Genomic DNA, 13135 nt, shown 5'->3' on the forward strand with positions numbered 1-13135 from the left:
TGACATGATACCTCAGAGTTGTTTTAATTTACATTTCTCTGATCAATAGTGATCTAGAGCATTTTTTTCATATGATTATAGATAGCTTTCTTTTCTTTGTCTCCAAACTTCCTGTTCATATCCTTTGACCATTTATCAATTGGGAAGTGACTTATATTTTTATAAATTTGACTCAGTTCTCTATACAATTGAGAAATGAGACCTTTATCAAGATATTTGTTTCAAAAATTCTTTCCCAGTTTCCTGCTTCCCTTGTAATCTTGGTTATATTAGTTTTGTTTGTGCAAAACTTTTTTAAATTTTATATAATCAAAATGATCTATTTTGTATTTTGTTTTATTCTCCATATCTTCTTTAGCCCTAAATTCTTCCTCTGCCCATAAATCTGACAGATAAATGATTCCATGCTCTCTCTCTCTCTCTCTCTCTCTCTCTCTCTCTCTCTCTCTCTCTCTTTGTGGGGCAATGAGGGTTAAGTGACTTGCCCAGGGTCACACATCTAGTGTAAAATGTCTGAGGCCAGATTTGAACTCAGGTCCTTCTGAATCCAGGGCTGGTGCTTTATCCACTGTGCCACTTAGCTGCCCTGATTCCATGCTCTCTTAATGTGCTTATGGTATTATCCTTTAAGTGTAAATCATGTACCCATTTTGACCTTATTTTAGTGTATGGTGTGAAATGTTGGGCTGTACCTAGTTTTTGCCATACTGTTTTCCAGTTTTCCCAGCAGTTTTTGTGAAATAACTAGTTTTTATTCCAAAAGCTTGGATCATTGGGTTTATCATATACTACATTACTATAGTCATTTACTATAGTGTAATTTGTACCTAGTCTATTCTACTGATCTACCTCTCTATTTCTTAGCCAGTACCAGTTTGTTTTGATAATTACCACTTTATAATACAGTTTGAGATCTGGTACTGCTAGATCACCTTCTTTTGTATTTTTTCATTGATTCCCATGATATCCTTGAGTTTTTGTTTTTCCAGATGAATTTTGTTATTATTTTTTCTAGATTTATAAAACATTTTTGATAGTTTGATTGGTATAGCACTAAATAAACAAATTAACTGAGGTAGGATTGCATTGTTATTATATTAGTTTGACTTAACCATGAGCGATTAATATTTTTCCAATTGTTTAGATTTGACTTTATTTGAGTAAAAAGTGTTTTGTAGTTCCTGGGTTTTTATTGGCAGGTAGACTCCCAAATATTTTATACTGGCCACAGTTATTTTGAATGGAATTTCTCTTTCTATCTATTGTTGTTGGACTTTGTTTTTCTTGCCTCGGGGACTGTTGCTTAAAACTCTTGTAAAGGGGCACCTAGGTGGTGCAGTGGATAGAGCACCGGCCCTGGAGTCAGGAGTACCTGAGTTCAAATCTGGCCTCAGACACTTAACACTTACTAGTGGTGTGACCCTGGGCAAGTCACTTAACACCAAGTGCCTCACTAAAAATAAAAAAAAAAAAAAGGAAAAAAAAAACTCTTGTAAAAAGAAATCTTGTGACTGAGAAGAAAGCGAAAGTTACTCTCTGCCAAGAGTGATGTAGTCTGAGGAATGAGACATGTAAACAGAGAACACAAACACATACATACCCCACTCCTGCTAGTACTTGATATAGAGATGCTAATGATTTATTTGTGTTTATTTTGCATCCTGCAACTTTGCTAAAGTTGTTAATAATTTAAAGAAACTTTTTAGTTGATTCCCTAGGATTTTTTAAGTATAACACCATATCATCCTCAAAGAGTGATAGTTTTGTTTCTTCATTACCCATTCTAATTCCTTTAATTTCTTTTTATTTTCCTATTGCTAGGGTCAACATTACAAGTACAATATGAAATAAAGAGGTGATAATGGGAATCCTTGCTTCACCCCTGGAAATCAAACATTCTAACACAATCCAATCCAAAGATATACTAATTTGAAGCTTGCATGCTGAGGAATGATGGTAGGAGAATATTCAAAGTCTTTATTATCCATAATTAAGCTATTATGTTTCTGTAAGAGCAGAAATCTTTGTATGTACAGTAAAAACACTGCAATTCATAACATATAATAGTCTCGATTCTGAGCTGAGGTGTTTCTCAAACTATTCATTGGCATTGCCTGGTGTTGAAGGCAGTGCAGTGCAAAGTGCTCATGTTGTGTGTTCAGAACCGAGGCTTCTGGCAGTGTTTGCTGTGTTGCACACGGCAAACACTGCCAGAAGCACCTCGTATTCATTGCATTTGATTTTGAATTAATTTTTAGTCATTATCATTCAGAAACCTTTTACTAGTGCAAAAAATTCCCAACCCCCATATATGGAGTCTCGACTGACATTTTAAGAAATTTGGTCTAGCACACCAGGCAACAGAGAAGTACCAGCAGGAGGGGAGTGTGTATGTGTCTGTGTTCTCTGTTTACATGTCTCATTCGTCAGACTACATCACTCTTGGCACAGAGTAGCTTTCGTTTTCTCCTCAGTCACAAGATTTCTTTTTTACAAGAGTATTAATCAACAGTCCCTAAGGGAGGAAGAAGGCTGATGATCTAGGAGAGACAGGCAGAGAACAGCTGGCCTTTCTCCTAATCCCTTCTCCCTTCCCTAATCCCTAATCCCTTCTCCACCAAAAGAGCCTCTTCTTTCTCGTAGATTTATACAGAAACTGTATTGGGAGGAACTGTATTGGGAGGAAACAGAATCCTTTGCAGTAAGAAGGCAACCATCCTTCCTAGGAGAGGAAGAGAAAGCAGGGTGGGACCAGGTCAAAAGTAGAGAACCTAGGAGTGTCCAGAGCTGAATGGACTCCTCCAAGCTACTGTCTGTCTATGTGTGCAGGTGCACATCTGTGTTTGAAGCAGGAATGGATTTGAAAGTGACAATTCTTTCAGAAATAACTCAAGATCAGGGCAGTCATATGCAGATTGGGGAGATGGCTGCCTACCTTGTCAGGGACTTTGAGAAGGATCAAGCATCTCTCCCTATGAATGCATAGGATACCTAGAATCCCTCAAATGGGTCAGGACCTTTCATTCTACAGAGAAATCTTGAAATCAAATTTTTCTCAAAGAGAGAAGATGGAGTCTCAATTTACCATGAAGTGTTAATGGTACTTAAGACTTTCTTGGAAGAAGATTCTGATTCTGTGGAAGGCTAGAGATTAGGAGCTTACTTTTGAAAGGAGGAGCAGATATATGTGTGTGTGTATGTTTACGAGTGTGTCCATGTTTACAAGTGTGTGCCTACATGCATGTACACATGTATGTACAATGTGTGTATGTGAGAATAAGAAAGAGGAGGACCCTGTAAGCTGCAAATTTTAAATCCAAAGTTTTCTCAGGTTTTCCAGTCCTTTTTGGAGATCTTTAGGTGTAGGGAGGGAGGAATCTAAAGGATCACTGAGAAAGCCCTCCACCTGGAGTCTCCTCTGGGCACCATTCTCACCAGCTGACCTGATCACTTGTGACCAGGAGCTGAAAAATTGCTTCTTTCAACAGAGTATTTCTATTGTGTGCTCAGAATATTATGAAGAAGATTATGCATTGACTATGGTTTCCATCTTCCAGCACGGATCACCTGGAAGCCTTCTCAAGGGGGCAGAAAGGGGTGAAGTAGAAGGGGATTGAGGGAGGTGGAGGTGGAGGAGGAGAGGGTCTTTTGTTTCTCCTTTTTTTTTTTTCAGGGTCAATGAGGGTTAAGTGACTTGCCCAGGGTCATACAGCTAGTAAGTGTCAAGTGTCTGAGCTCGGATTTGATCTCAGGTACTCCTGAATCCAGGGCCGGTGCTTTATCCACTGCGCCACCCTAGCTGGCCCCTTTGTTTCTCTCCTTTGAATCTTAGGGGACCCTATAGAGCATACACCCAAGAGAGAATGGGATTCACTTGAGGGTTATAGGCCTTAAGCCCCGGAAAACAGAGTAACAGGGAATTGCAACATTTGTAGATGTTCAAGTTCATTTGTGTTTGAGCTCTCCAATTATCCAAGTAACGGAGATGTATGAAGACTGGCTGTATTAACTAAGACACAGAGTGAGTGGCTTGACATAGTAACAATCCTATGCAGTGACCAAGAGAAAACCCAGCTTGGAAGCTATAGCAGCTTTAAAGCCAAGCCTGAGGCATTTGGTAGTTTATGAACCTTCAAGAGACATGCTTATCTTCAGACACTTCCCTAAGTATTGGTTATGGGGCTCTAGGACACATCTTGTTTTATGTGTCCTTCTGATCAATGCCTATGCTCAAGCTTTAAACTATGGACTACTTATCACCAAGAATACATTCTTATTTGTGTATCAAAGGGCCACAGTACTGATACTTGAAATGCCTCACTCCTCTCTGCCCTTGGATGGAAAGTTTCTCACTGACTCATTCCTTTCAAAGCTCACCTCATCTCCCCCACACACCAGGCTCATCCCCCCAGTTCCTTACCCATTCTTTCTCTCCATTCATTACTTGGTGAGTGGTCAGCATAGGCTGACAGTCCCCATCTTCACGTTTTACTTCCCTGCTTAATAAACACCTTTCTTTAATTTCACAGGCATCACCTTTCTCTGGCTTTCTTTCCTTTTGGAAAAGGGCATTTTGGGTCTTGAGAACTGTCTTTGCATTCTCTGGGTTATCTTTCGCATTTGAGGGAAAAGAGAGATCTAAATTCCCTAAAGAAAATGTCTGCCTCGGTTTACAAAGAAAAGTAGCAAGTAAAATTGAAAAAGGTCTTTTGTTTGGAAATTACATTATAATTCCCCTTCGACCTCGGCCAGGGTCTCTCTAATCCTATGCAGTGTATTTAACCTTTGTTGTTTGCTTAACATGAGAAAATGGGAGAAAACTTAGCGTTGGAGTCAGTAGGGACCTGGGTAATATCCTCATAAACGTTGCTGTAACCATAGTTATATTAAATTACCACCCCTCACAAAGTAAATAAAGTAGAGAAGTTGTTAGCCTAGAGCTTTTTAAACTTTTTCACCCTCATAACCTCTTTTCACCAGAGACATTTTATGTAACCCCAAGTATGTTGATATATAACAAAGCTTCTTAACTTTTTACTGTTGCCAAATTTTTCAACCCTACCCCAACCCCACATTCAGTTACATGTCCCCATATGGGACCAAGACCCACAGTTTAAGAAGCTTTGGCCTAGCCCACCCTTTTTTGGCTGTCATGTACTGAAGCTGGAACCTCCCCGGAGGCAATAAGGGCACTATCTCCAGAGTCCTTGGGTAACAGCCTATCTTGGAGGGAGCAAAGGTAGCCCCAGTGTCTGCCAATTCCAAGAAGGGGCCTGGTTGCTAATGCATTCCCACAATCTGATCACAAAGATGGTTTCCTATAATCCTGGCTATCTTGACCTCATCTGTAATCAGGCTGGGATGCGAAGAGGAGCAGCTTCCTTGTTGGTGTGTTCCCCCACCTAAAAATTGTTCCTAACACATTCTTCTATCTCACTTCAATCTTTCCTGCTGTGGTGTGTTTCCCTTTCCATCTTATTATGATTAACCGTGTGACCTTGGGCAACTCATTGCACTTCAGAGAAGGAGCTCAAGTTGCTTCTCAGCATCCTGGCAGGGGTGGATTAGAGGATCTTAAAGGTCCCTTCCAGCTATAAAGCTTTTGATTCTTATGTTCTGGATGTTATTTCATGGGGGATTTAAATGCAGCCAAAGGAAACATGCTGCCCTAGTGTAGTCAAGTGAAGTTTTGCTCCCTGGAGCCTCTATATGAAAATTTCAGGAAAAAGCCCTTACCCATCCTTGAATACCTGCAGAACAACCATGTGGAGCTCTCCTTGCAATTTAGGCTTGCTCAGATGTTTATATCTATGAGGAGAAATGTGCAAGTCTTCCTGTTTTCAAGTTGAGTGGTTTTGAGCCGCACATTTTATTTATGTTTTATGAAGGTAGATCTGTGGTACAGTTTCTGTTCCTTTAGAGAAATTCTCTATTAGGTCGTTGGATCCCAGGAAAGCCTTGCAGGAATAAGTACCCCCATAAGCCGAGATAAAAGAGATACTGAAGAATGATGCTGGAACAGCCAGTATAGTGAATAATAAAGGAAGATTTGTTATAAGCAACTCACACTTGGGTAGCAGAGGTCCATGACTGCAGGTAGACAACAAATGGATTCATTCTGATCCCCCACACTATCCCACCCTAAGAGGGACAAACAAGGCATGCAGGAGAGAGGCCAGGTGTACACTTATACTTCCCTGGGAAACTATGGAGAAGAAAGTCCCCAAGACTGTTGAGGACAGACTAATGATATAGCAGTGTGCCTGGAAGATGTACATGAACACATACCTTCCCTTATACAACAGGGTAAATGGGAGGTCAGAATTCCTTGTGTGACCTGGCCATACAAATAAAATCATAGTGCTTCCCATGTGTGTTTCATTTTACCTACTGTGTTAATTTTGTTTTTAGAATAGACAGGGAGAGGTTTAAAATCAACATTGAAAGCTCTGGTTCTTCACCTTAATTTATACCTTCTTTCTTATTTTAGAAATTATACTTTCTCTTTTGAACCATTCTGGAATTTATCACTCTTGCCCTATGATCTCTTGGTATTTTATAGGGTTCTGTCATTTGTTAGACAATACCACAGAATCAGAATCACAGAATTTGAGAGTTGCTAGGGACCTCTGGGGCCAGTGATTCCAGCTGATACCTGAGGGGTCTCCTCACTGTAGCAAAGCTTAGCAGGTGGTCCTCCTTTCTCTGCTGGGAGCGCTCCAAGGAGAGGAAGCCCTCACTTTTGTGTGTGTGTGTGTGGGGGGGGGGGACAATGAGTGTTAAGTGACTTGCCCAGGGTCACACAGCTAGTAAGTGTCAAGCGTCTGAGGCTGGACTTGAACTCAGATCCTCTTGAATCCAAGGCCAGTGTTTTATCTACTGTGCCACCTAGATGCCCAAGCCCTCACTTCTTGAAGGAGTGTAGTCCACTTCAGGAGGGCTCTCATAATTAAGAATTGTCACTGACATCAAGCCTCAATTTACCTCTTTCCAACTGCTTTTATATCTTCACTCTTGGAACAAATAGAACCAAATGCATTCCTCTTAGGTACAGCAGCATTGAAATGCTTGAATATAACTATTATATCTGTTGAAGAAAAATATCAATACTAATAGTGGATTCTATAATTTTAGCTCAAGTCTAGCAGAAATTAGTTTGTTCAGTATATCATTAAACTAAATCCAGGTTAACTTGTGGGTGTAGTGAGGATGGAGAGAAAGAATGAGATGCAGAGGGAGAAGGCATGGTGGTGAGAGATGCGGGGTGGTAGGACAAACTGACATAGTCCCCATGCCTTCTGATATGACTCTACCTCTAGATAATTTTAGGTAACATTTATAGGAATTTTGAACAAGGAAAAGTTATCTTAAAATACGTTGTGGGTAATATTCCAGATTTGTTGAGTACCCAAGTTGCCATCCTATTCCTTCTTGGACCACTCTCCACAGACTAAGGGCTCAAACAGAGAAATCATCCCTTTCATTGCTATCTTAATCCTTTCTGCACTGAGGTGGATGTGTCCTCATTTATCACTCACTGCAGGTGGACAGGGAAAGAGGAGACAGCTCTTACTTACATGGGTAAAGAACCAAATCACTTCAGTGGGAGGGTAGGCAGACTTCCTGAGGTGGTATCCAGTCCACTGCATGCACTGTCTGAGGCTTCTTACAACTACATAGCAGTCTATTGTCTCCTTAACCTCCCTGAACAACCATTCTGTCATGCTCAGGGACATTCTATGGCTTCTTAGGACTCCAAGCAAACTTACAAATTCCATATCTGCCTATATCTTTCTACCTACCCATAGCTGCCTGAGCACCGGGGACCACACTTTGAAGCTGAATCCTTACCCCTATTCCCACTCTGTAATTCCCTTCTCATCCCAATGATCCTGAACCCTTGGTGGCTCTTGTTCAAATCCCATTATCTGTCCCCTACTGACCACTCCCTTATTCTAATCTCCCTCAATCCCTCTTTCTCTACTTCCTTCCTTTGTGCACTGTGGACTCTGTGCACTCTTGAATGCCTGCTCCATAGGTAAAAAAATAGATTTCATCTTAAATCTTTTCTTTTCCTGGTCCTTCCATCTTGCACTCACTAGTCCTGACTCCCTTGTGGAGACACAGCTACCCTGGCTACACTTTCCATATTTTGATGCACTTTTACTCATAACTCCAGACTAACTGGTAGCCATCAAGGAGTTAAAATATTCTTTGCTACCCCTTGCCTCTTCCAGATTCTTTCTCTACCACCACAACTCACCTCTTTTCCTTTGAGATTTATTCAGTCCATATTTATCACCCAATCAAGATTCTGATGGCTTTTGTCTACCAATTTATAGGACACTCTTTCCTTCTTTAGTGAGTTTAGTGACTGTCTCATAGTCTTCTTATTCATACTAGTCTTCTTACTCTCATAATAATCGATTTCAACCTATATATTGATGCTCCCAGTTCTTCAACTTGCTCATTTCCTATGACCTCCTCCACCATTTCAACTCAAACCCATACATCATACTCTTATCTTGTCGTCATCCAGAAATGTATGATTCTCATGTTTATGAACTGACTTGCCTTTGTTTGATCCCAATCTGTTGTCATTCTATCTCTCTCTGTCTTACAAACCCAAACCTTGAAGTCCTCACTGAGACATTCATTTCCTCAATCCCTCAGTTTTCCCCCAAACTGTTTCTTTTGTACTGGCTACAGTCTGCTCCCTTTCCCATGTTGACTCCCTTTGTAAACCAATTGAACTCCACACTGTCCTCCTCTCTTAAGTCTCCTTGTCCTATTGTTGATAATTCCCTGTCAAACTTCAGCCTTGGATTACTCTGACAATTCATTTCCTTCACTCCTACTGACATGCAATTGGATGAAGGTGGAGACAGTCAGAAAACTGTGGTGAATCCACAACAAACTTATCTCAAATAATCTCAACTGATCCTTCATGGAAGCAAGCCAATGCTTTTATATCTCTATTTGACTCACTATCCCACTAACCACAGCAACTTTTCCCAATCTCCTATTGATGGGAGTAGGCAGTGATGGAGATGGGACCTTATGTTTTGAGATGAGACCCTGTGCTTTTCACCAGTTAGCAAATATTGCAAAATAGGATGAACAAAAGTACGTACCAGTCTTGTGCTTTCCACTCAGTTGATACATACCACTCTGTGCTTTCTTTATTCCTTCCACCCAGCTGATAAGACAATTGGGGTTAAGTGACTGTCCCAGGGTCACACAACTAGTAAGTGTCTGAGGTGAGATTTAAACATTGCCCAACATTCCAAAGTCTGTGAAAGAGAATCCCAAGAATGGGAGGAGAAAATCACCCAGACCCTCAATAAATCTAGCAATCTTGATCCCTACTATTGCTACACACTCTGTATCCTCCTCAAATAAACATTTTCATGTCTTCAGATGAATGGAGTCTGAGTTTCCAATTCTTTAGGTGAGGAACCTACACAAAGCTATTATCTCCCATAACACTAGGGCTTCCCCTTCCCACACTCTCAGCTGAGAACCTTGCCTCATAGTTCACTGAAAAAAAATGAAGCCATTAACTGAGAGTACCCTCTAGTCCTCATCCAATAGCATTTAGATGCTTTCTTCTACTTCTTCACATCTATTTCACATGAAGAGGTAGCCCTTCTTGCCAAGGCAAAGCACTCTACATACTCAAGTGATCCTGTCTCCTCCAACAGATACTATTATATCATCTCTACTCTTACTAATCTTCAAATTCTCCCTGCCTACTGGCAACTTCCCTACTTCCTATAAGATTCTGAAGTCTTCTCCATCTTCAAAAATTCTTCACTTGATTCATCCATCCCCACTAGCCATTATGTAGTATCTCTCCTCCCTTTTCTGTCTAAACTCCTTGAAAGGGCACCTAGGTGGTGCAGTGGACAGAGTGCTGGCCCTGGAGTCAAGAGAACATGAGTTTAAATCTCACTTCAGACACTTACTTGTTGTATGACCCTGGGCAACTCACTTAAACAAAATTGCTTTAAACATCTGGGGACATCTTCAATCATCCTGATGTATATCTTGCCACTGGCTCCAGATGGCTCTGGAGGAGAGAGTGAGGTTGGTGATGTTGCACAGCCCTCCCTCACTTAAATCCAATTCAGTGCAAGTCATGACATCACTATGATGTCATGGTCCTGTTTGAGAATGAAGGACAAACAACAACAAATTTCTTGAGAGAGTTGTCTACAATTGGTGCTTCTACTTACTTTTCTCTCATTCTCTTAAGTCTCTGCAATCTGGCTTCTAACATTATCATTCAGTTGAACCTGCTGTCTCCAAAGTAATGATTAATCTCTTAGTTGTCAAACCATAGGGCCTTTTCTCAATCCACATCCTCCATAGCTTCTCAGTGGTTAGGTATTATTAAGAAGGTATTTGGAAAAGAAGTTTTGAGGAATGATGTGATCATTTTGTTCACTCAGAAAAAAAGTCTTAGGAAGCAGAGACCTGATGAAGTTCATAAAGAATACACATAAACCACTTCAGAAACTCATTAAGTATTGTGGTTTTCAGTACTATATTTTCAATTGCCAAGTTACAGGAGGGCGGAATGACTCCAAGTGAATGGGCTTCTGGAGAAGATCTGTATAACAGTATACAATGGAGGCCAGCATTGTATCTTTAGGAAGTCTGTTATTAGGCCTGGTTGGAAAATAAAATGTAGAAACTCTAGAGAAGGAGGGCTGAAGGAAGAGGGAGGACTAGAAAGAATGTCCCCATTGGAGGCAAATATCCCCCCCAAAATACTTTTTTTCTTTTAGCTTTTCACCAATTTCTTCTCTGTCATCTCTCTCTTATAGTCTGTTTCCAACAGTATTACATTTAAAAAATATTCTGTCCTTTATTATTTTCTAGTCATTTTATTTGGGTCGATCTCATTTCACCAATTAGATTGCTAATTCCTTGAAGTTAGGGAACATAGTCTATCCTCCTCTGAATGATCAACAAATAGCACACTATCTCACATATAGAACCATAGATTAAGAGTTGGAAGGGAATGTAGACCTTCACCTACTATGCCAAGTTTTTCATTTTACAGATGAGGAAAGTGCTTCCCTGAGAAATTAATTAATTTGCTGTTATACAAAGTCAAGATTTACACTCAGATCCTCAGATTACACATGAAATACTCCTTGCACCCTAAAAACTGTTTTTTTTGGGTGGGGCAATGAGGGTTAAGTGACTTGCCCAGGGTCACACAGCTAACAAGTGTCAATGTCTGAAGCTGGATTTGAACTTGGGTCCTTCTCAGTCCAGGGCCAGTGTTCTATCCATCGCACCACCTAGCTGTCCCTCTAATAATAGATTCTTGATAAATTCTGACCAGCTAATTAATCATGATCTATATTAGTACCTTTGCCATCTATCCCTTTAAGTTCTTCCAATTCTTATTTCCAGTTTCCTTATTTGCTTTTCCATTTCTTTTGTAGGTTGTTTAGGACTTCTGTCTATAATGATCAATTGATCCCTACTCTTCCCCTATTCTCTCCTCTGCCATCTTACTCTTTCTAAGTATGAGAATCAGAGCTCCACCCTGAGGAGAAAGCATGTGACTTGGCATCCAGAAATTGTGTCTGTAGAACTGCTTGTAGTCATGTCAATCAAAGCTACCAGCCAATTAGCTTGCAGCTGTGTGTGTCGACGGGCCTGCTTCCTGTTTCACAGATGGCTTCTGGGAAAAGTTGCTGAGGATCAGGCCCTTTTTCATTCAGACATTGGCTTGGCAGCAGGGAGACAGAGAAAAATAGAGGGTCTCTTTTCATATGGGATTTCAGTGAGGTGGCAGAATTTCACGTGAACTGCTAGGAAAAGCAAGGGTTTCTCTCTGGCTATACCAAATAGATCTAAGTGTAAAGAATTAATTACTATTTGAGGTTTTTATAAACCCATCTTTTGGCTAGAATTTTTAAAACCCTGGCATGCGCACTGGCCTGGGGCTCAGGTACAATGCCTCTGCAAATGGCATGGGGTTTCACCCACTGGTGTAGCTGTCACCATGGCACTGACACCTCACATCATCACCACTCGATGATGCCTACATGGGCCTCGCAAAATTGTAAAGACTGGAAGCCCAATGAGGTCAGTCATGTGACTGTCAGTCAGGGCTGCCAGCCAATTGGCTTGGGGCTGTGTGTGGCCAGGCTGGGGTCTGCTGGGAAGGAGAAGGGCGGAATTTCCCCATTCTAGCTTGAAGCTGGAAAGCTACAGGATGCAGTCGTGTGTTCTCAGCTGATCCCTGGGCAGTGGTGTTATTCAGGTCATATCGTTTCCCTCCTCCCATTTTTCCCCTTTCCCTTAATTCTACTGATCTTGCTTGTGTTTTTAAAGTTTGTTCTTGTTAATAAACCCTGTTCTGTTTTTGAGGGAGGCTGTTGGTCTCCTTCCTTTCCCCAATATTGCGGTGAGCCGCCTAGCTAACACTCCCCAATTAAAATTTGGTCCCCACATAAGCTAGGGTTTTCCATGCTATAAGGGATCTGTTCTCAACCTCTCTCTATTCACTAACTTCTAATACACTTTAATAAATACTTAAAAGCCTAAACTCTTGCTGAATTTATCAGTAAATCTTAGCTAGTTTACCCCCCAAAATGGGGAGGCACAGGTTAGGACCCACATTAGATTTTAAACATCACATAAATAAATATCAAATTCCTGTGCCTGGAATATGAGCTCCTCCAAAATCTGGCATCATCCCAGATTTCTGGCCTTATTTCTTATTACTCTCTTCTATCAACTCTATGTTTTGGCCAAATTGGACTATCATCTTTCTCCTAAATATGCAATATACTTTTCCAGCTCTGTTTCTCTATTTACATGGTTACCTGAGTCGACAATGTCTTGTCTTCATCTTCACATTCTAAATTCCTACCTATCCTTTAATGCTGAACTCCTATTAAATTCCAATTCCTCCATGAAGTCTTCCTTTGTCTCTTCCTGTTGGTAAAATGTACTTATCATGTATTATTATGCATTATAATCATTTTGATTTCCTATCCTTTTAATAAACTGTAATACCCATAAGGGAATGTAGCTTAAACTCTGTTAAGCTACCAAGCAGAGTGGTCTTGAAAAAAGGTTTTTTGAATTGAATTGTAACCATAAA

The sequence above is a fragment of the Dromiciops gliroides genome, chromosome 5, assembly GCF_019393635.1.
Source record: "Dromiciops gliroides isolate mDroGli1 chromosome 5, mDroGli1.pri, whole genome shotgun sequence".
Lineage (NCBI taxonomy): Eukaryota > Metazoa > Chordata > Mammalia > Microbiotheria > Microbiotheriidae > Dromiciops > Dromiciops gliroides.